General features: G+C 42.3%; 1 long non-coding RNA gene across 1 annotated transcript; it reads left to right on the top strand.

The window, feature by feature from the left end:
* Nucleotides 1–52: 52 nt before the first annotated feature.
* Nucleotides 53–21,163, top strand: LOC134416827 (uncharacterized). The gene is made up of 3 exons (XR_010027419.1): nucleotides 53–128; nucleotides 13,388–13,562; nucleotides 19,988–21,163. It is a non-coding gene; the product is annotated as an uncharacterized LOC134416827 (long non-coding RNA).
* The last annotated feature ends 624 nt before the right edge of the window (nucleotides 21,164–21,787 follow it).

The following is a 21,787-nucleotide window of genomic DNA, read 5'->3' on the forward strand; positions in this document are numbered from 1 at the left end:
CATATTATAAACAACTGTCTAGGCAAGACTTTACAAAACTTATGACTCTTATTTTTCAGGTTTTAGACTTTTAAAGAACAACTATAGTGAATTCTGTTGCAAAGAAAGTGATGGCTTGGCTGAGCCAGGTAGGTGTTTTATGCTTCTACTACTTAATAATTATGTCTGAGTGAAAAATAAAGGTACTGAAATGACAGAAGAGCTGCAGCACTGAGTGTGACTTTTCAGCCTGAGCACGATCTTTCATACTGCTGCTGGAGGTAAATTCACAATGAGTCATAGCATGGTGGTACTGAAAATCTGTTGGTTCAGGCCTGTGGTCTTCTACAGGATGATGACATTACAATGTAAACGTTTCCTGTACATTTGGGTATCTTTAATTCTGGAGTACGTGTTTCAGGAAGGCTTTCACTCTCCATATTTCAGTGTGTCTTGCTGCTGACACTGAGCACTGAGCAGTGTGAATGGCTCATGTCAGGGGATCTTGGTCTGTGGTGAAAGAACAGGAACAAGGCCAGTACACGCAGAACAACTGGCTTTTGTTTACTGAGTCAAAGCTGCAAAACCGTAAAGGGACCAAAAGCTGAAATCAAGGGACACAGAAATAATGGAGTGGGAAGGGAAAGAAGAATCAACATTTGAGGGTTCTTCTGGTATGAAGCAGAGATCTGGGTTCCAGAGATGGGGGGAAGATGCAAATCATTCTTCCAAAACTTTGATGCAAGGACTCCTTGTTTTGAGTTTGGATTTGAGGCTCTTGGAGTGGAAAAGCTTATTCATCAGCAAGTATTCCTAAACACCTTCCCTCCCTCTCAACTTTCAGCCTGGTTCATCAAAGCCAAAAAATGGCTTTACATGATGATAAGTTTTCTCTCAGACTGCCAGCTGAAGCCAGGGTCCTCTGTTGTAAGAGGGAAAAGCTTCTTTGCAGGAAGAGCTTTCTTAGATTTTATTCTTAAAAAAAAAATGCACTCAACATTCCTGGTGGAGACTTCCCACTTCTTGGAAGCTACTGCTTTATTAAAAACCTTTGGTCTTTTAGAGCATTTTAAACATACTCGTAGGAAATGCTGTATTGCTGTGGGGCATCTGGCTTGTAATCAGTCAGTGCTTTCAGTCTAACTCTTCCGTCGTGACACCGACCCAGAGCATGCCTGGTGTGGTCCTGGGGAGCCATGTGCCTTATATGTCCATTGCAACTTGCAGGAGGTCAAGTAGGGGGAAGCCAAAGGATTTGTGCAAATGGTGGAGCCAAGCAGAAGGTCAGGGATGGCATTTTGTGGCCATGGGAAAGAGACAGCTCTTTCTCCTGGGTCGGGATGAGTCTCCATCCGTGCCGAGTCCCAGAGACTCGGGGGGCTTCCATGGCTGGCACCCAGAGTTCCTAATTTTGTGGTGAATAAGAGCCCTGAAAGCACATCATTTAATCTGCCTGAAGATAATTGTTGAAATAAATCATTCTCTTGTTTAAAGAATAAATCTTCAGCAAGTTTCAAGAGAGCCTACAGCACTGCTGATTTTAATCATTACTCTGCACAGGGAAGTGTCTATACTGCTTCGTGTTTCCAAACCAGCAGTGCTGCTATTAAAAAGCCAAACTTGGATTTGGAAGCTGTCACAACTCAAATGAAGCTTTTTTGGGATTCCTGGATTCACAGCTGAAAGAGAAGAGGCCTGGTGAGCAGAGACCCCACTGCCCTCTGTGGATTTACCTCACCAGTGAACTGCACTGCCGCTTGGTGCCTCAGTTAGCGTTGTCTGAAGGCTGGCTGTGCAGTGCTCTGGCATTCTGGAGGGGAGGAGTGCTCCAGGAAAGATGGGTATTTGGGGTTTTCTGGTGTTGCTGGGATGTTGCTGGAATACAGGCTGTGTGTGACAGGAAATGTGCTGTGGTGTGTCAGGCTATGCCACAGACAGCGATTCCAGTCAGCGGTGGGTGATTTTTATCACACCGCCCTGTGGTCACCCCGTGGGCTCTCCAGGGCTCTGCTGGGCAGCTGCTCCTCTATAGCATGCACTGCTTTGGTTGAAGTTTTTCAGGGTTTGGCTGGTCCACAGGGGATTTTTTCTGAGGGTGTGAAAAGGATTGGTTTGGGTGAGACGCATTCTAGCAAAGCAGGAATTACCCTGTTCAGCTGAGGTCTGCAGAGTCTTGCTTCTCTGAACCTCCCTGTCATCATGTGGGAGCTGTGCTGGGGCAGAGGTGGTGCCCTGCAGAGGCAGGATGTGGGCTGGAATGGCCAGCTAAGGTGTTCCAGCCACGGGTGAGGTAGGATTTGGATACACTACAGCTTCTTTTGAGGCTTGAGGGTTCAGTTCGCTCTTGGCAATTTCATGTCTCCTATGACTGCACTCTCCGTTCCTTGGCTGGCTAGTTAAAAGGTGTCCTGCTAATTTATGATACTTAAGTTAAATAACAGAGAATTTGGGCCATTTGTGCATTAATCCATTATGGATTGCAGGCAGTTCCTGCTACTTAACCATTTTTTCCCTGTCCAGTAGTTGAATGCCAGAGAATGTTGGTGATCTTGATATTCTCCCATATTTCTGTTGGGGTTTTTTTTCCATTTTCTTGGAGTTCACTTGAAAATTTTGTCTCTGGGAGAAAATCTAGGAGGAATAGACACTGCTCTGGTCTTTTCCATTGCAAATAATCCAATTTCTCCCTGTATTCCAAACTGGGAAGTACTTAATGCTCTTTTAAAGCTGATTGTAGTGCTAAGAAAGAAATTCATACAGCATTTGGCACAGCAGCATTTGAACGGTTTTAAGTGCTTGGAAATTAATTCACTGTGCCATTTAAACTACTTTGAAGAAGAGCTCTAGCTGCATTTTATTTTGGTTGTATGTTGTATGAAATGTGTGCCTTATTGAAACCAGGTATATTAGTTTTGTGCTAGGCTGATGTACACCAGTTAAAAATGTGCCCCCTGGCACATGGAATTGAAAGCTGAGGGTTTTCTCAGGCACAGAGCAAGGTTCCACCAAGCCCCCTCAATTCAAGGTACTCCAGCTGCTGGGTTTGTTACTGTGTGTAAGAGATATGGAAGCACTGGGTCCCAGTGCCATTCCTGTCAAGTCATCAAGCCTTAGAGCTTGCTTTTGTCTGCAGCAAAGTATTTGTTAGATGTTATCAGACAGGACCTTACTATGGGGTAAATCAGGGTTTGTTAAATTGTTCAGTGTCATAGAATGATTTGGGTGAGGGGGAATCGTAAAGGCCACACAGTCAAACCCCCTTGCAAGGAGCAGGGACATCTTCAACCAGATCAGATTGCTCATAGCCCCCTCCAGCCTCACCTTGAATGTTCCCAGGGAGGGCCAAGCACAGCTCCTCAGGACAAAATGTGCCAGTATTTTACCACCCTCACTGTAAAAAATGTCTTCTATTTATCCAGTCTAAATCTACCCTCTTTTACTTTATAGGTGAGCATGGGATATGTTCAACTCCAGGAGTGGTGAGGCTGTAGACAGTATGTCATGAATTGTTCTACTGTGTCTGCTGTGTTTCTTGCACAAATCACACAAGTGTTGCATGTCACAAGCACAGGGTTTCATAGGAAAAACATTCTTAGAAATTTTCATTTGCAGAAAATCTTGGGAGCCTTTGTCTTTGTTCAAAGTTTAAAAAAAACCCCAAAGTAATCAATTTAGAGCACTTGTATATCAGCCTCCAAAGAATAAATAGTAAAAGAAACAGCATGACATTTCCAGCTATCTTTAGAGGGAGGTCTGTTCAACAATACATTTCAGGTGACAAAACACAAATATGATGCACGGTGCCAAATGGAAGGGAAGAATAGACCCTCTGCTGCTGGGAATAGAAGAAGACTGTAGTAATGTGATTATGGTAATGGTCAACAAGTCATAGTCTTGTGCTTTTGTTCACTGTAATTAACTTCATGGAATGGCACAGTGGCTTTCTCTGTGCGCATCAGATGGCCCTGCCTTTGTGTCCCCAGTCTGTTATTTCTCCTGCAGGGACTGCAAGCCTCCAAGTGCATTACTAAATGAATTCATTGCTGGAACAAAGATTCAGTAGCAGAATAGAGATTAATATCTTTTGTTGTCAGACATTCAATACCATATAGCAATCCAATTACTTAAGCTGTTTCTATCAGTCTTATTACGGCTCACTATTGAGGCATGCTTTAAAGCTGGATAATTCTGTCTTGCAAGAATGTAGTGGAACAGATTAGAGCTTTAATGAGAAGGCTTTCTGTGAGCCAGGGCACTTCCATTGTATGTGTTGGGATTGAGGAATCATACCTAGGCAAGGGCCTGCAGTCATTGTTGCAAAGAGTGATCAAAGGGTAGCCTTCAATGTGTACAATTGCTTTAAGAAATTTTACGGGTTATAAAAAAATAAAATAAAAATGTGCAAAGTTTCTGCCTGCTGTTCCCTATCTATTGAGAATCTGTGCTACACTGGGAAAAGGAAATTACTTATTGGGATTCAGATTGTGGAGGGGATATGTCATTTTGTGTTTGAACTTTTCCTCCACTGTGGTAGAGGTTGAGTTCGGTGCTTAGCTGTAGCATTTTAGGAATGCTGGAAGCATGGATTCAGCACAAGGCTTATTTGCATACAATTTCCCAGGGTGGATGTTTGGAGAGGAGGGGTTTCTAGTGCACAAAGACATAGAAGGCTTTGATAACTGCAGGTAGAGGAAGAAGGATTAGACCAGCAAGTCACCCTAGCCAGGTTTGCATCCTCACTCTGCTTTGTGCAGCACAAAGCAGGTATGGATTGAACCCCAAGGCAGCAGAAAGCTGGAGCTGGAGTGTCAGTAAGACCTCAAAACTGAGCCTGGAGGGTAGAAGTGGAGAAAAGTTAGTTTACCATGAGAAAAAAGCAATGAATAAATCTATCTACTTAGCAAATATAAATTTTTTGAGATTGCATATGTAAATCACATCTAAGTTTGTTGTGTGAAACACAAGCAGTAGAAGCCTGGGAGATGCCAGACTGAATTAGTATGTCCAGCAAGTCAATTTGGCTGCTACTTGAATGTAGGATTTCTGATGGACTTTTAAAAGGTGACAAAACTCTTCAGCTCTCTTTCAGGCCTCAGCAGAAACATCTGTGCTTGAAGTCAGCACAGTGTGACCAGAGGAACCTCAGAGCTGCTGAGGTTGAAGTAAACTGGAAACACAGATTAGAGTGCTTCTGTGTGCAATACACACAGCTTGGGGTCATTCATGAACACAAATATTTCTAAACTTGTCTGAGATGCCGCCTCCCTAGGTCACTCTCCCGAGATAACTGAGGTATGGTTTATTTGTTGGTATGATAAATGCACCAAAGCAAACACTCACTTGGAGTGAATAGCAAAGCGATGTAATTTCCACAGGACAACACTGGTGATGTCCAACAGTCTGAGGATACAGCCTATTTTTCCTGGATGCAAAAACTTGTATGATTTATAATTTCATTATAATACAGCTGATTTTCCATTTCTCAGGGTGGTTTTACACTACCAACAGCTAAATATTTCCTCCTTGGGGATGAAGTTACAAAGTGTTGCCAATGCACACATGTTGTCTGCCTGTAACATTTCCAAAGTGTTATTTAGAAGAACAGCAATTATAAAGACATTTTCCAAAGGAAATTATATTTGAGTTAGGATAAGGATGTGGGGGTGTGAACATAAGTCTGAGGAACACCTGGAAGTTTATCTGTGCATTTAGATTTGTTTTCAGAAAGTGTTTGCCTTCCTGTCTGTAGAACACGAACACTGATTTTCTTCAGCAATAAAGTTATGACCCAGTTCTGCATTGAAGCTAAAACTTTATTTTGTAGCCTCAGTTCCTTGATGGGGATGAAAGTTAATGTTTTATGAGGCAAAGGAGGGCACCTGTTCATTCCAGGAACAGTTACTGCTAAGATATTTGTTTTGGGTGAGAGTTAAGGTGATTTTGTGCTGAATTATCAGTTTCTCTCTCACTCAGTGGTGTAAGGAGCAATTAAAGATTTCGGGTGGCCTGACCTTTATTCTGCTCATTGTTGACTTGTAACAAGTGATGTCTACAGTAACTGCTTTCTTGTAATTTATTTACTCTATTTGGGGATGAGGCATTTGGACTTGGGATCTACCAAGGGGAGCTTTTAATGTGCATTTTTATTTATTTTATCTAAATGCATGGAAACCTCCAGGACAGATACTCAGCTGGTGTAAATCAGCTTAGTTCCATTGACGTCAGTGGAGCAGCGCCAGCAGCAGACCTGACCCACTTCTTTAATCTGATCCCTTGTCCATCCCATTTATTTCAGATTACATCAGAGTGAGCAGGGCCTTACCTCATCCACCATGAACTTGAGATAGATACAACTTTGCAAGTTTTGGCAGAGGAATATCATCCCTGAGAAACATGTAAAAAGCAAAGGTGCCTCCAGTCTTCTGCCATGCAGAAACTGCGATTTTCTCAGCCACCAGCGGGTCCTCAGCAGCATTATCCCACGTCCTATGACCTCTCCAGCCTTGTCGTGCAGTGGCCATTGACTTTGTACTGGGCTTTCTCCAGTACCTCCCTTCAAGAGCTTGCAAATGCCAAAATGATGTGAGCCATTGCAGTTCTGGTATCTTTTCCCAAATACCAGATGTTGTCTTGGCTTCTCTTGTTCCCAAACTATGTCTTGTTTTCGCAGACTCTGACGTTCTTTTTGCAGGTCTCTCTTTATCAGTATGTTGTCTCTTATATCTGTCAGAACTGTCCCTGCACCTGAAGTTTCCCTTTGGATAAATTGGTTTCCTTTTCTTGGCAAGTCCTAGTTGGGTTATTCCTAAATCTTCTAATAGTATTTCTATGTCTCTTCCTCTACCCCTACAGTATAGTATCAGCTTAACCCTCATACCAGCTTGTGTTTTCAGCTACCAATCAATAACAGAATATTTCCATCTTTTTTCTCTCTCCTGGTTCAGTATAGTACTCCTGCACATTTAATAGTCTGCCTCCCCTGCCTCGGTTAACCAAACTATATAAATCATTTTTGGCTTCAGAATCAGACATTCCCTGGAAGGAGAACATGATCCTGTTAGCTGGGAAGGAGAATTGCTGCTTTAGCTTCTCTTATCACTCCTTTGTCTCTCTGAAGGGCTTTGACTTTGGTGGGATTTTTAACTCCTTCTTTCTTCCCCCCAGAATATTGTCTTTGTTACCATTGTGGCTGCCCCATCCCTGGATGTGTTTGAGGCCAGGCTGGATGGGGCTTTGAGCAGCCTGCTCTCATGGAAGGTCTCCCTGCCCATGGCAAAGGGGTTCAAGCTGGGTCATCTTTAAGATCCTCCAACGAAATTGTTCTATGATTCTGCTGCTCTCTTACTCTTCTCATTGAAGAAGAATCACAAAACCCTGCTCATCTCCCTTACATCTCTCCCAGCAAGCTTTTCTCTCCCTGCATTCACTGGTGCAGTTTTCTCTCTACCCAGAGAAGCCAAGCTGAAGGGCAGGATTGCTGTTAGAGGTGGTTTCATTGCAAGTGTAGAAGAGGAAATCCATTTTACCAAAAAACCCTACATGTACTGGGAAACCTCAGGGAGTGCACAGAAAGCAAGACAAAAAAATCATAGTTGTGAAGGTCAGGTTCAAGGTGTTCTGTTCTTACAAAAGTTGTGGTTATGTGTGGAATATATGCTTAGAAACTTTGTTGGATGAGGGCCTGGTTAAATTTGATTAAACCAAATAAATAAAACAAGTACAAAATAACCAGTTTTTATAATATGCTTGAGAGAAAAGCAAGCAAACAGCTTTTTTACTACTGCTAAGAAAAAAAAAACAAGTCAGAAAAAAATGAAGTGAGTATCTCAGCTCCTGGGAGCAGGTAGCAAAGCAGACCCAAAATTCAGAGGATTTTTGTTCTGGGCTTTGTCTACTGCACTGACATTTAACTTTCTAAATGTTTTTCATAAGACATAGTACTTATTTTATTAATTTCTGTGGTTGCTTTCCTAAATGGAAATAAGTAAATCACAGCAAAGTTAGTCTAAAGCTGGGACAGTATTGAGTTCAAGAGGTACAGCAGAAATTTAGTGAAGATGCAAATGGATCTGGGTCCTATCAAAAGTTGCTCCTTCACTTCCCAAGGAAACTTCACTGAATTAATGGATTTTAGAGGAGAAGGAAACTTAAGACTATCTATTATGACCATATGTATTTTGCATGCCATAGAATTGCACTCAGTTATCTCTGCAGAACTATTTCCTGCCAGATAGCGGGCCAGATCTCACCACCTCTGCCAGCTTTAACCACTGCAGTGTCCAAGCACTCTCCAGAGATGCTCTCTGAGTGGGCTTTTGCAGCTTTGCTGAGGAAAGGCCTAATGGCTCCCAAGTCCATGAAACGTGAAAGGAGGGCTCTGTGTGTGTGCTCCTTCTGTAATCCCACAGCCCGAGGGACTGCTCAAGACAGGAGTGAAACAAAGCAAAGGAAAATCAATGTTTAACTTGGAAATATTTGTCAGTTAACAAGTCACAAGGAAGTGAGTACCTCTAGCACCTAGTAGAAGCTTATTTTATGCTTAATTAATACTCTTTTTTTGAGTGGGGAGTGTATTTTAAAAAAGTGAACACCAACAAAAAAAAAATCTTTCTTTTGAGCTTTGTTTCCGTTGGAATTCCTAAATTCAAGAATAGTCTCTAAATGTACTTGGACACATTTATTTTGTAGAAGGCTGACTATCTAGACTTTGACCACAGGTTAACACATACTGAAATTTGTTCTTTTTATGGACAATGTGCAACTGTGTGCATAAACTCCTGTTCTCTTTAGGGATGCTTTCCTGAACTGGGAATACAGCTTGTGTGCTTCAGTTGTTTTAAGGGATTTCTTTTCTGTCATCTTGTTTGTTTTCTCCTTTTTTCCCTTCAAAAGCACTTCTCTTGAGTTTAAGAATATATTCCTTGACAGTCTCACAAGCTCTCAGTTTGTGAGACATGGAATTCCTTATTCAAGAAAATCTGCTGGAAATCCATAAAAATCCTGTGTACAATAAACAGGAGACCAACTTCACCCTCAAGTTCTGGATCTCAGGCCTTTGTCATTGTGAAGAATGACTTAATCCATCCGAGGGAGGAGTCTCCCAGGTATTTCTGTGTGGATCAGTCCCTAAAGCCTTGATCTGTGTCTCAGAGCCACATCGATCTGTCCTGTCTGCAGTGGCTGAAAGGACTTTATGCATTGAATTTTCTCAGAAGAGCTATGAAACAACACGTCTTGGCCAGTGAAGCCAGCCTGTTAATGTATGGATTTTCTGTCTTGAGTGATTTTCTAAAATCAATACTTCATTAAAAGGAAAAAAGCTCAATTCTCACAATTCATAGCCATGCAAATAAACAGGCTGACTGCAGCAGCAGCACCCAGCTGAGTTAGAATAGTGGGTTTGGAGGATGTTGTGTTGTTTGCTCAGTTGCCCTGACTGCAGTTTCAGTATTGCTGGATCCTTCTTGAAAAAGATATTTTAACAACAGTATTCATTCATTAATTCTTAAGAATAATGCTCTGTTGGCAGAATGGTTAACTAGTTGCTAAAAATAAGGTCTGCTGGTGAATCCTTCAAAAATAGGACTATGTCCCCAGGAAATAACTCTCTTTCAGCAAAGAATAAAAGTGTAAATCTTTTTCAAAATCACAGTCTCTAGAAATGCTTTATGCACATAATAATTCCCCCAAAAAAATGTCAGATAACTTGGCAGGGGACGAAGCTTTCCATCCCAAGTGTGTAAAGCATTGCAGTCATTAATTTATTGACTGAATTGATCTGACTTTTAAAAGACTCCCTGCCTTGGCATGAGTATTCTGTTTATCTCACAAGCAATGAATCTCCTCTTCCTCCCTGTGTGTAAATACTTAATAGCTGCTAACTTAAAAGGTCAGACCTTGCTGGGTCCATAAGTATTGTACTTCAAGGTACATTTGGATTGAAGTTTTCTTTTTTTTCTGCTCAGATCTCTGGTTGCTGCACTACCTGCTCCACTTGACATGCTCAGTGGCTTGGAAACCATGTCAAATGTTTTTCAGAGAGCTAGTTCTTTTTTTCAGGGTGATTTTTCTTGCACCCAGATGTATTGTTTTAAAATACTTAGGGTTTGGGTTTTTTTCCCCCCCAAAGTACAGTGACAGGATTTAGAATGCTCCACAGGATGCTGAAGTCAGACATTTTCAGGAAGTTTTTCCATATGATGCATGTCAGCAGCACAGCTTCAAGGAATGTCTTCTCATGCTGCCTTCCACTTATCATGACTTTAACAGGTGTCTCAGAATGCCTCTGAGCTGGGCAGGATTAGTGTCTGTGATCAGGCAATAAAAAGAAAAGGTCCTGGGGGGTGGGGGCAAGGAAGGGAACTGTGGAGGATGAACTGGTTCCAAAGGACACCCTCAAGCAAAGAATCACATTAGGTAGATTGAACTTGAGTGTGAGAAAGAGCAAACCTTGCATGTCAGCAGGGACTCCCGTGGTTTAATAAATTACTGGAAGGTTAGGACAGTGAGACATGGCCTCTCTAGAAGAGTCTCTAGAAGGTCTGAGGGGATCCTGAGCCCAGTAAAACATTTCTCCATCTCAGATAAACAATGTAGCCACTATTACGACCAAGTGTTCTTGAGTGCCTGTGTGCTGGATTCCTGCCCTTTGAGGCCACTGGAAGAATGAACAGAGCAGAAATTGCCCAGCCAAGGAATTAAAATCCAAAACTATCGTGTTCATTTTGTGGGAAAATTGTAAGGGCTGTTCCAGGAGTAATCAAAATTCAGTTTGCTATGGAACCATGTCCTGGGTCTCCACGCGCCTTGCAGGGACCTTCCGGAGACCCCTGATCCCAGGACCACTCACCAGCAGAAGGGCAAAAGGCAGCTCCTGCTGCATCTGCTGCGGAGCCCCGTGCGGGCAGATTGGAAGGCTGGAAATAAGCTGTTTGTACTGACTGGACAAGGAACCATTGATCCCACTCCTTCAAGGAGATTCTCCTCAGCTGGGGGCACTAATTTAGGTCTCTTTCCTCTGTGCAATGACAAGAGCTGGGGGAACATAATTATCTCCAAATCTTTTACTTCTCCCCTGACAACTTGAAGTGACATGTGGCAGTGGGTTTGAATGTTATTAGGGGCAGACATGAACAGACAGAAGGCATGACTGCATAATCCTCATTTCCTTAGGAAATCAAGTGGAAATGTTTGTATAGTTTATATACAGCACAATATGGTTTGTGTCTGTGCTATTACCTTGAAGGTTGCTGGTGCAATCACATGTTCCGTTGTTGTGCTTCATCTCATTTAGAGTTTGTAAAAATACTGCTCTGGACCTTTGTGATTTGTTTTCCTGCATCTCATAGGAAGCCAGGACTGGAAGGGGCGTCCTGGGTCAGCGTGCCCAGGCTCCTGCCGAGGTATATGGACTGTAAAAGTTAAAAGAGAAAAATACTCTCTAATAAACTTCTGATTGGTACAGTGGGAAAGTTAATGAGACAAATGAAACCTTCCGTGTGGCCTTTGCAAAGCTGAAAGTCACAGCATGGGGCAGTCCCCTTGCAAATCTTGGGTCATTAGCTTGTCTTCTGCAGTAACTGCCATGCACCAGTGTCAGAGGATGAAGGAATTTTCCTCTTTACAGCACTGGACTAATCACATGCTCGTCAGAAAATCCTGAGGAAAAGATTGCCAGATTTTTTCTTGTGCAACAGGAGTATTAAAATGTTAAATATATTTACATGGGAGAAATTATTTGATCCAGAGAGAGGAGAGACATCCCTTAGCTTTGAAATGTGCCTGAATGACAGTCAGGCATGCCCAGCATTCTGTAGCATTTTCCTAAAGGAAACAGGAGCCCAGAACACCCTCCATAAATAAGACAATAGGCAAGACAAGGACAGCAGCTTCTTATATACAGGTCACAGGGAAACAGCAGTGTCAGATTATTTCTGGAGCTGTATTATACTGCTCAAAAGAGAACCTGATGATGTAAGAGTAAAAACCAGAAGTGCCCATGTTTCAGAATTTCTGATGCTTGCCTTTAGCTGTGCACTGAATGTCAGTATTAAATGTGCTTCTCTGCTATGTATAAATACTTGCAGATTGTTAAGGACACTTCTAGAGCATTTATATTCCAGAATATCTCAATTGTTTAAAATCTCAGTGATAAAATTCCCTATACATAGAATTATGTATGTGCAGCTGTTCAGAGAAAGATACAGCCTGAGAAAAGGAGAAGGACAATAGTTTATTTGACAGGTCCCAGAAATTGAACAGAAAATGAAACAGTACTTTGAAAAATCTCAGTTTTGCACTATTTAAACTTGTTCAAAAATAGAAAGATATTTTTCATATTGTTTCAGACCATTTGCCTTTTTCATAGTAGAGTCTATAAAAAGCATTGAAATTTTTAATGTTTTGTATGGAATATCTCTGGGAAGTTCACTGACTGCCTTCAGCATTGCCTTTGGCTTAATTCTGTAATTTTATGTCTTTCTCTTTACACCAGGAAACCAGGGAGTACTTTGGGCTCTTCCATGTACATGCTTGTGGCCATGGGTATTTTTAAGCATCCAAAGAGTCTCTTTGGCTTTGTTTTCAGGGTTTGAATCTTAGAGCACGAAGTGTGCACTGAAACACTTGACTGGGCTGTGCTGTGCTCCCCGCCCGAGCTCTGAGCACAGCTGGGACTGGCAATGGCAAACTGGGCTCCATCAGCCTCCTGCCTGTTCCAGACACGCAGAAGGGGGATCTGCACTGAGCTCATCCTCTGAGCAGCTCATGAAATCACAATGGGAAAAAGGAAATCTGCAGCTTCATTTCAGAGAAGTCCATTTGCCATAAAAAATTACATGCTTTAGAAGAATTAGGCAGTTTAAAAGAGCCGTTCTGGAGTCCGCATCATTAAACTTTGGACCTTTAAAGGTATTTAACTGTTGAACTCCTGACTTGATGGAGACCCATTTCTGGAATGTTGTAGTCACTTCTGTTTTAAGGTGTTCAGAATGAGCTAGACTTTTAAACACTTGCCGCAGGTTAATTTTTAACAAAGAAGTTTTCTTCACGAAAAGTATGTTTTCTGTCCGACAGAATCTGATAGTGCTTTCCACCCAGATTTTGAAGACTGCTAAGTTTGCCATTGCTGCTAGGTTTGCTCAGTCAGGCTCAGCCTGTAGAAAAAAGGCTGTTAAAACTCTGTCACCCAAAGGAGGAATCCTGACTGCTTTCCATTACAGGGCTGCCCCTCATGGCTCTGTTGCAATGGCTTTAAGCAGGTGTGACTCATTTGTATGACTTTGGCTCTCACGCTGCTTTGGGGAACCAACTGCCTTGGAGCTTAGTGCTCAGCTTGGGCCTCTCCAGGACCTGTTTCTAAACCCACCTCACCCTTTACTCATCTCATCTCCAATTGCCTCCATTACAGCACGGTCACCATGCAGTGAGGGATGATCCCAGCCCGTCACTGCTCCTCTTGTCCAGCCACCAGCAGCTCAATCCCTTTTCCCTGGAGCCTGTGCAGTGCCAGGGCTTGGCCATCGTTGCTGAGCAGATGTGTGTGGCTGCCTGACCAGTGAGTTTGTCTCCCAGTCTTCATTTGGGTAAGTACATTGTCTCCCATACTTCTCTTGCATCAAGCTGAACATCTTTGCAAAAAATAAAGCCCGGTCCTGCCAACTTCAATCACTCCAGTGTAGAATTGAGTCGACTTAGTAGAACAAGTAAAAAGACTGAAGCCAGTTGGCCAAATCCCGTTTCCAGCCACCATTACATAAACTACACTGACTCCACTGAAATCAACAGAGAAAACCCACAATGAATCGTTTATATTGACTTCTGGGATAAGTGCAAAAGCAATTAAAAATTCTTTTTATCATTAGTTATTATAATGCCATATAAAAACACTTACATTAGGCATCATCAGCTTTTGAAGAAACCAAATGTTCAAAGTGTGTCCATGCTCCTGCAACATGTCAAAGCTACAGCTGAAAATTCCTCTTTCCTTAAAGGTGCATTTACCTACTGGATTCTATTGCTTTGTGAGGGAAATACTTGCATAAAGAAGGAAAAATTAATTATCTATATCCATCACAAAGCAGGAGAAATTTCTATTGAAGTTTTGCCACCTATGTTCAAGAAACTTTAAAATTATTTCAGTTAGCAAGAGAGCATCACCTTCAAGTTTTATCCTTATGTTAATAATTGACAGCACTAACCCCCCCACAGTGTTTAATATAAGCAATACATTGAGGGGAAAAAATATATTCACTTGAAATTCGTTACTGTATTTACAATGCTGCTTTCCCATGCTTATTTTAGGGTCATTTGGGAAAAAAGCTGTAACTCCAAAAAAAAAAAAATGAATGCATTGCTATTCTGGGAATTAGACTGTCACTTAATAAATATACTTCTGATAATAAAAATTGGTGTCATTTTCCTTGCAGGGACTTATTCGGAAGAAAGTTAATAAAAACTGCATGGAAAAACCAGCATCACAGTTGGTTGGGGGGTTTTTCGGTGGGTTTTTTTTGGGTGTTGTTTTTTGGTTTTTTTTTGGTTCATAATTTCTACAGGAAAGTTAGCCTAATGCAAAAAGTATCAAGAAGCAGCGGAACATTCCATGGTCCTTAAAACCCAAAGGTAAAATTCTTTTCCTAAATATACAATTAAGCAAGGTAGCTCTGATGAACCTTTTAAATACCTTTTAAGGACAAAGCCTTAACTGGCCCTGCTGATGGGAAAGTCATAATGTGGCTTTTTTCCTGATGGCTTTCTATTCTTTGTATGTGTGACAGATGTCAATGAAGTTGAAAAGTGTCCATTTCCCAGCAGGGTGCTGGCTGTTCCCCAAAATGCCTGGGCAGTTTATAGAGGCCCTACCATCTCCTGATGGTGAGGGAAGGATTTGTAGGGAAAGCTTCCTGCCGGGCAGAGGCCTGCTGCCTTTGAATAGAAGGCAGCCAGCAGCTCTATGGGCCTCAGCAAGAGATGCCACTGCACCATCAGGAAACTTTGATTTATTATCTGAGAAATTCACCATCCATCTGCATTAAGAGGTCACAGAAGCAACTTTCCTAATGGGAATCTGAGACCCCCATTATTTCCCACTTATTGCTACAAGCATGAAAAATTGCTCCAACTGAGAAAGCTGGACCTTCAGGACTTGTTGCCATGGCTGAATTTATAGGAATATTTGGGAGCAATGCTTAGTGGGGCTTTTTTGAACCTATAAACTCCAACAATTTTCACAGGTTTTTGCTAATTAATGCCACCACAGTGGAAATGGAAGCAGTTCTGCAAACAAGCTGGGACAAATGGGATTTTTCCTGCCAGTGGAAAAGCCCAGGGAATAATTAGTGGGTCCATAGAGATCTCTTGATTACAGACATCTGCACTGGTAATGTCCAGACACAAAGATCACCCAGGGAAATGTTTCGGGATTTTCACCTTAGGGCACGTTTATGTTGTCAGCAACGCCCTTCAAAACGCACTCGGACATTTGTGGGAAAATATTTAGTGAAATGTTAGACCAAGGAACCTGGTGTTGACTAATCTGGACTAGGGAAACCAGCTTTGCTTTCCAAAGCACTGTCTGGCCGCCAAGACTTGCAGATGTGAGATTTTGATATCTCATTAAAGCTGATTTCACAGAGATATTTCTCAGTGCTGCATCCGAGCTGCTGTCAGTTGCCTGAGATGCTTTTGCAGTTATCACTGCCTGTTGAATAGGATGAAGAGGAAACAACGAGACTGATTATTAAAAAACCACATGACTCCTTGTAAATGAAGCACTGAAAAAAGAACTCATGTCAAGGCAGGATTTATTAGTTCAGGTTGAAGAATAACTTGATTTGGGATTTTCCTCTTGTCAAAGAGATTCACAATATAAATTATGAATCTACTTATAGAAGTGGTAGAGGTTTTGCCTTTTTTGAAAAGGCATGCTTTTAAATGGGCCAATAAAATAATTATTTCAGGCCTATGAACCAGAACTTTAAGCTAAGGGCTTTTTTAAAACCACAATTATTTTCATTCAAATATCATTAGAGCACAGTTACGCCAGTTCTAGACTTGTTCATGTTGTATTAAATGCCAGTAAGTGCCAAACAAAAGTCATCCCTTCCCTGAAAAATTTATAGCATAGAGGTTACTGTGTTTACCAGTTGAGCTTGGATACAGGATATAGGATATAAAATAAATTAAATTTATAATGCCTGTGATTTTAAAACATTGGTGACACGGTGTTGGTCTGTCTTCCTGAGAATCTCTCTTTGATGGGATCTTCAATCCCACAAGCCTTGAAGCAGAAACTGCCCTTAAATTTGTATTTAAACCCATCCTTTTCCAGGACAACCATTAAGCAAATGATTCATTTTAAGATACATTTCAGTCCCAGTGGCATCATTTATCTTACTCACTGGTCAGGCAGTCACTTACAACAAAGTTAAGTACTGAGCAGACCTAATTCTGAATCCAGGCTGTCCTTCAAGATGTCATGAGAAGCAAGAATAATTAATTCTCCTGGCTTTTAAGTCACTATGTGCACGACACATAGCTTCCCACTAATGCACCAACATATCAGCTGTTTCCAGAGATCTCTATTGGCTTAGCTTTTCTGGTCTCTCTGTGGTGAGGGACAGGGGTAGAAAAGAGTGAAGGGTTAGGAAAGAGGGAGAATTCAGAGTTGCTGAGGCTACTTTTGTTCTCAGATAACTGGAACTTGTATGACAAGTACATGTATATTCACGAGCCCCGAGTACTAGAATCCACGCTTCAATCCAGTCTGACCCAGGATATTTACAGAGATGTGAAGCAATTTCAGGATGGGGTTTGTAATAACCTCATTCTGAGTCCTTAGGAAGTCTTTCCAGTCATCCCCAGAGATGCCTGTGATCACATGTATCTCATTGTCACCGCCTTGGACAGGTGGGCAAGTCCCTGGAGAGATCGCTTCAGAGTGGTGTTTGCTGATCACTGATCAGGATGTGGGCTGCAATGGCACTGCTTTTGGGGAACACCTGCACTGGCTTTGGGGTGCAGGTGAAAGGACTCTCTCTTATAGTGTCCTGCAGACAGGGCTTCCATTCATTCTGGGCTGTCTTTTCAAAGTACAGGCTAGTTACATGTACAGTCCAGGTGACTTTGAGCTCCAGCTGGTACATTTGTCAGCTGCACTGAAGGAAGGGGTTTACAGTGGTTAAGGGTATGAGTACTGGCACTGTATACCTGCTTTCAGAAATCCGATATGGATTCCTGTAAATAAGGCATTTAAGCATAAATGTGTTTGACTGTTTTCTAATGAGCCTTGTTCACAGGCCCTGCAGGGTTAATTAGGTTTCTAGATCTTATCTTTACTCTATTACACTAAAGGCAAAAACCTCTACAGGAACTGAATCCACTCAGAAAGAGCAAATAAACTAGCTCTAAATGATCACAAACTGACCAAGCTTTTCTGCTTCAGCTCCCTGTGTGCCTTCAGGCAACTGGGATTTAAAAGCACTGAGATTACAGGACCATAAAAATACACATTTACATTTACGTGTGGTCACATGCAAAATTTAAGATTTAGAGAAAGCCACAAAGGGAATGTTTAACACTAGTAGCCAGGCGCAAGCTGAATTAATGACACAGCAGCCCCAGCAGAAACACAAGAAAAACATGTAAACCTTCATCTATTATTAGTTGCTGTAGCCCACACTCCAGAGCACAAGGACGCATGGTCATTAGAGGTTGAGCTTTTCCAAGAGGCCTTTTAGCTGCCTCATGAATGGGAGCTGGGCAAGTCCTGAAATGTAGGGAATTCACATGTGAGGGTCCTTGTTTTGAATTTTATTTCTTTGTTGGGTGATTAAATCACGGAGTACATGAACAGAGTAGCCAGAAGCCTCTCCCCACGCCTGCCCAGGTGGGGACAATCTGCAGGAGGACTCCCAGCCTGCCCGTGTTGGACACCCTGGGCTGGGAGAAGGCTGCAGGTGGTGCTCCCAGGATGGGCACCAGCTCCTCCAGCACAGGAAGGGTTTGCATTCCTGCAGCCCCTGGCTGGCCTGCCACAGGCAATCAACAGCCTGTAGCAAGTACAAGAGCCTGTGGTGACAGGACAAGGGGCAATGGCTTCAAACTGACACAGAGTAGGTTTGGATTAGATATTAGAAAGAAATTCTTCTCTGTGAGGGTGCTGAGGCCCTGGCACAGGTGTTGGCCACAGCAGCTGTGGCTGCCCCATCCCTGGAAGTGTCCAAGGCCAGGCTGGATGGAGCTCAGAGCCAAGTGGGAGGTGTCCCTGTCCATGGCAGTGGGGCTGGAATCAGATGATCTTTAAAGTCCCTTCCAAGCCACTCAGTGACTCTATGATTCTATGAATTCCTTTGCTTAAAAGTCCTGTGCTGTAATGTAATGCAGACACATGGTGATGGAGAGCTCCAGGAGTAGATTCTGTTTGGTTTTCCATGTGTTGGTATCATGCCTACCAGAGTGGCTTTTAGGCCTGACATGTTAAGCTTCCCGATGTTTAAAGTAAATATTAGATATGAAGAGAAACACATATTCTTTCTAGTTTTTGCTTGCCTTTGTAGAAATATGGGGGTTTTTTTACACAAGAGTGACCTGTCAGGGCATAAAAAACTAGACTGGTTGATTTTAAGCAAGTCTGAGTTCTGGTTGTGTAATTATGGATCTGCTCACATGAACATGCACCAAAAAAAAAAAAAAGTGAAGGAGTTCCCAGGGGAAAAGTAATGAACTCTGTCTTGCAAAAGCTATGTTGTATTATAATACAGCAAATGATAGCATGAGATCTTCTCAGGTAGGACATACTTCAGGAATAAAATTCAACCAACAGATGAGTTTCAGAAGCCAGTTGTCCTGTTGCTAATTGCCCCTGCACCCCTGCAGCAGTTTGTTTAGTTCCTTTGCAAATTGCAAACTCCTCAGCACCTCAGGCAGGGTCTGCTCCTCAGCTGGCCAGGCTCAGCACAGTAATGGGATCAATAGTGGAGCTACTCAATGGCAGCCCTGAATTTAGAATGCTAATTGTTTAACCTTGCCAAGTGGAACAATTGCATTTTTGATACCACAGTGGTAGGGAGCTCAAATAAGCAAAGGGGAAAAGGACATTCTCTTATGCATGCACTTTTTTTTTCTTTTTTTTTTTTTTTTACCTAATGAGGCTAAAACATGTGGGCCTAATGATGTACAGAAAATTAGGCATTTGCAAAACTCCTTACAGGTTGGGGAAATAAAGGCATGGATTGTAAGACTGAGAAAAGAAGAAAAACCAGAAGGTCATGTTGTTTTATCTCTCACTGGAGTTTTCTCCTAGGATTTGTTATGATTTACTGTCATTACATATTATGTAAACAGTCACTGTTTCCATGAAGTGGGAGGTCCTGTTAATCTTCTGTAGCTATTCAGCATTGTTTGTGAGTTTAGCTGGAAATGTACCTCCTTACTGTAGGGGAATGCTCAGGAATCTGTACCCTATAGCCTCGGGTTATGGCTCTGACCCCATTAAATGTGTAGGTGGGGTCTCCCTGGAAAGTCAGTAAAGCCAAGGACAGTCTGAGATGATTTCCATGCTTCCTGCTCTTGTTTCCTCCTTAGTGGATGCTCTTGTCTCATCCAGATTAGCAACTGCCTGGCCCCAGGGCCCATGAAAATACTCTGGAAGGATACTTTCTGTTTGAGCTTTAGGGAATGACTGCATGGCAGGTGGTTAAAAAAAAAAAAGGCAAACAGAGAAGGAAGCCTCCTTTTATTCCCTCCTTTCTAAATTCATTACTGAACTACATCTTTACTTGGTCCTCTACCAGCAGAACCTGTATTACATGCAGGCTGTCCACACTTTCTTCAACAACAAAGGCAAATCAGTTCTAGCAAATACATTGCTCACAGTCTCGTGCTCCTTTTGCTGAAAAGCCCTGCCATTCAGTGTTGTTTTATCCACAGCCTATACCCAGCGTTTCACTGACAGCAGTGGGAGCCTTCCTGGGATGTCTGAGAGTAATTTATTAATTCCCCTTTCCAGGAGTGATTCCTTCAGTGCTGCCACACCAGTGGAGACTGCAGCAGGGTCTCCTTCACACCACTGCCTACACTGGAGCAGCTCCTCTGGCACTGCTTCCTGTCCCTGGGAGTTGTCCTGGCTGGATGGCTGCGAGGAGCTGGGAAGAAATGCACAGCACTCCTGTGCTCATTCACTTGGCTGCCAAACATGCACATTTCACTGCTTTCTTGAGAGCACTTTCCTGCTGTGGAAATGTGATATGCCTGACTAGGTAGGCCAACAGCTGTGTGATTGTCCATCTGCTGCTTCTCCAGATTAAATATTAGCCCAAGTGTCTCCTCCAAAGCCATGAATTTCCTCCAAGTGCAGTTCTCAAAGAAGAGCTTTTCTTGCTTCTCTTCTCCTGCACCAGATATTCCGTGAGATAAGCGATACTGATGGGCAGCAGGGGAATTCAAAGCACACAACTGCCAAAAAGCAGGGTCTATTATTTGTGTTGATTTTTAAATGTAATTGCTCTTCGGTGGTGAATGAAACAAAGCACGCAGGCACAGCGAGATCACTACACCGTGCTAGTGAGGGAATCCTGTCACATCTGCAGGGTGAAGGCAGCTTGGCTCTTGGCTGGCCAGATCTCCCCAGGAGACAAATGCTTCACAGAGAACTTCTTCCATGAGAAACATTTCAGCTCCTCAGGCCTTTGTTGCTGCTTCTGCTCTACCCTGACCATGTACAGTTGTTTATCAATGTTGCTAGAATTTTTTAGTTTCTATAGATGAGGATATTTGAGTTGTTTGTTGTTTTTTTGCAGCTGACATAGAGAGAAATATTTAAGATAGATATCAGAAGTAGACAGAGTAATTCTTAATTTGTTTCTTTAGAGCTTCATTTTCCTCATGCAAGCTATTAGTAACTCCCACTGAAGCCAATAAATTCCTCGTCCTTCACGGCAGGAAAGGCACTAAAGTCAATGGGAATTATTTGTATCCTGCAGTGGGGGGGAATAAGCCTCCTGGGAAACTGTGGATCTCCTATTTGCCATAAGCCATCCATTATTCCCTGCCAGTAGCAAGTCATTCCAGGATTTGTAGGAATTTCTATTGTTTTTTGAGTGTATCTATGCTTTAATTCTCACTTCTCATATGAAAGTAACTGATGCAAGTTATGAAATTGCATTAATATATGGATTTCTGCTGACTCTTTGTTCATGGCTTATCTTTCATTGCCTCTATTATAGCACTTGTTGTCCTGGGATTCAGAGTTATGTCCAGGCTTGCTGCAGATCTCCTCTCCTCAGAATTTCACCCGTTGCTCGTGAGAATTTCAACTTCTGGATAAATAAATATTTTGGGTCAGGTCTTAAAAACACAGAAGTCTTTATTCGAATGTTATTTTTGGAACATGCCCATGTCTTAGTGGAACTCTCATACCACAATAGCTGATGGAAGAAATAGAGAAATGTAACTTCATGTCTTGGATCTGAGGGTCAGAGGGAAGGAAGGAGATAGGAGTAGACAGATACGGTGACTGAGCTTTCCCTGCAGAAGAATAAAAAGGGTTTAGTAGTGACAGTAAGTGTCAAGAACAAGCACAGTGTCAAATGCATCTTCCAAAGAGAGCTAAAAATCATATCAGGCTGAAGCAAACTTCTGTGGCAGCTCAGGGGGAGCTGCAGCAACAAGCTGAACTCGCCCCATCCTGTCCCTCTTGGCCTTTTGTTCTAGGAACAGATGTCCCTTCTCCCCAACTGTCTTCTAGTTTCAGGATTAAGAACTTGGGCTCTGAACTTTTAATTCATGATTGCCTTCATAAGCTTCTCTA

The sequence above is a fragment of the Melospiza melodia genome, chromosome 3, assembly GCF_035770615.1.
Source record: "Melospiza melodia melodia isolate bMelMel2 chromosome 3, bMelMel2.pri, whole genome shotgun sequence".
Classification (NCBI taxonomy): Eukaryota; Metazoa; Chordata; class Aves; order Passeriformes; family Passerellidae; genus Melospiza; species Melospiza melodia.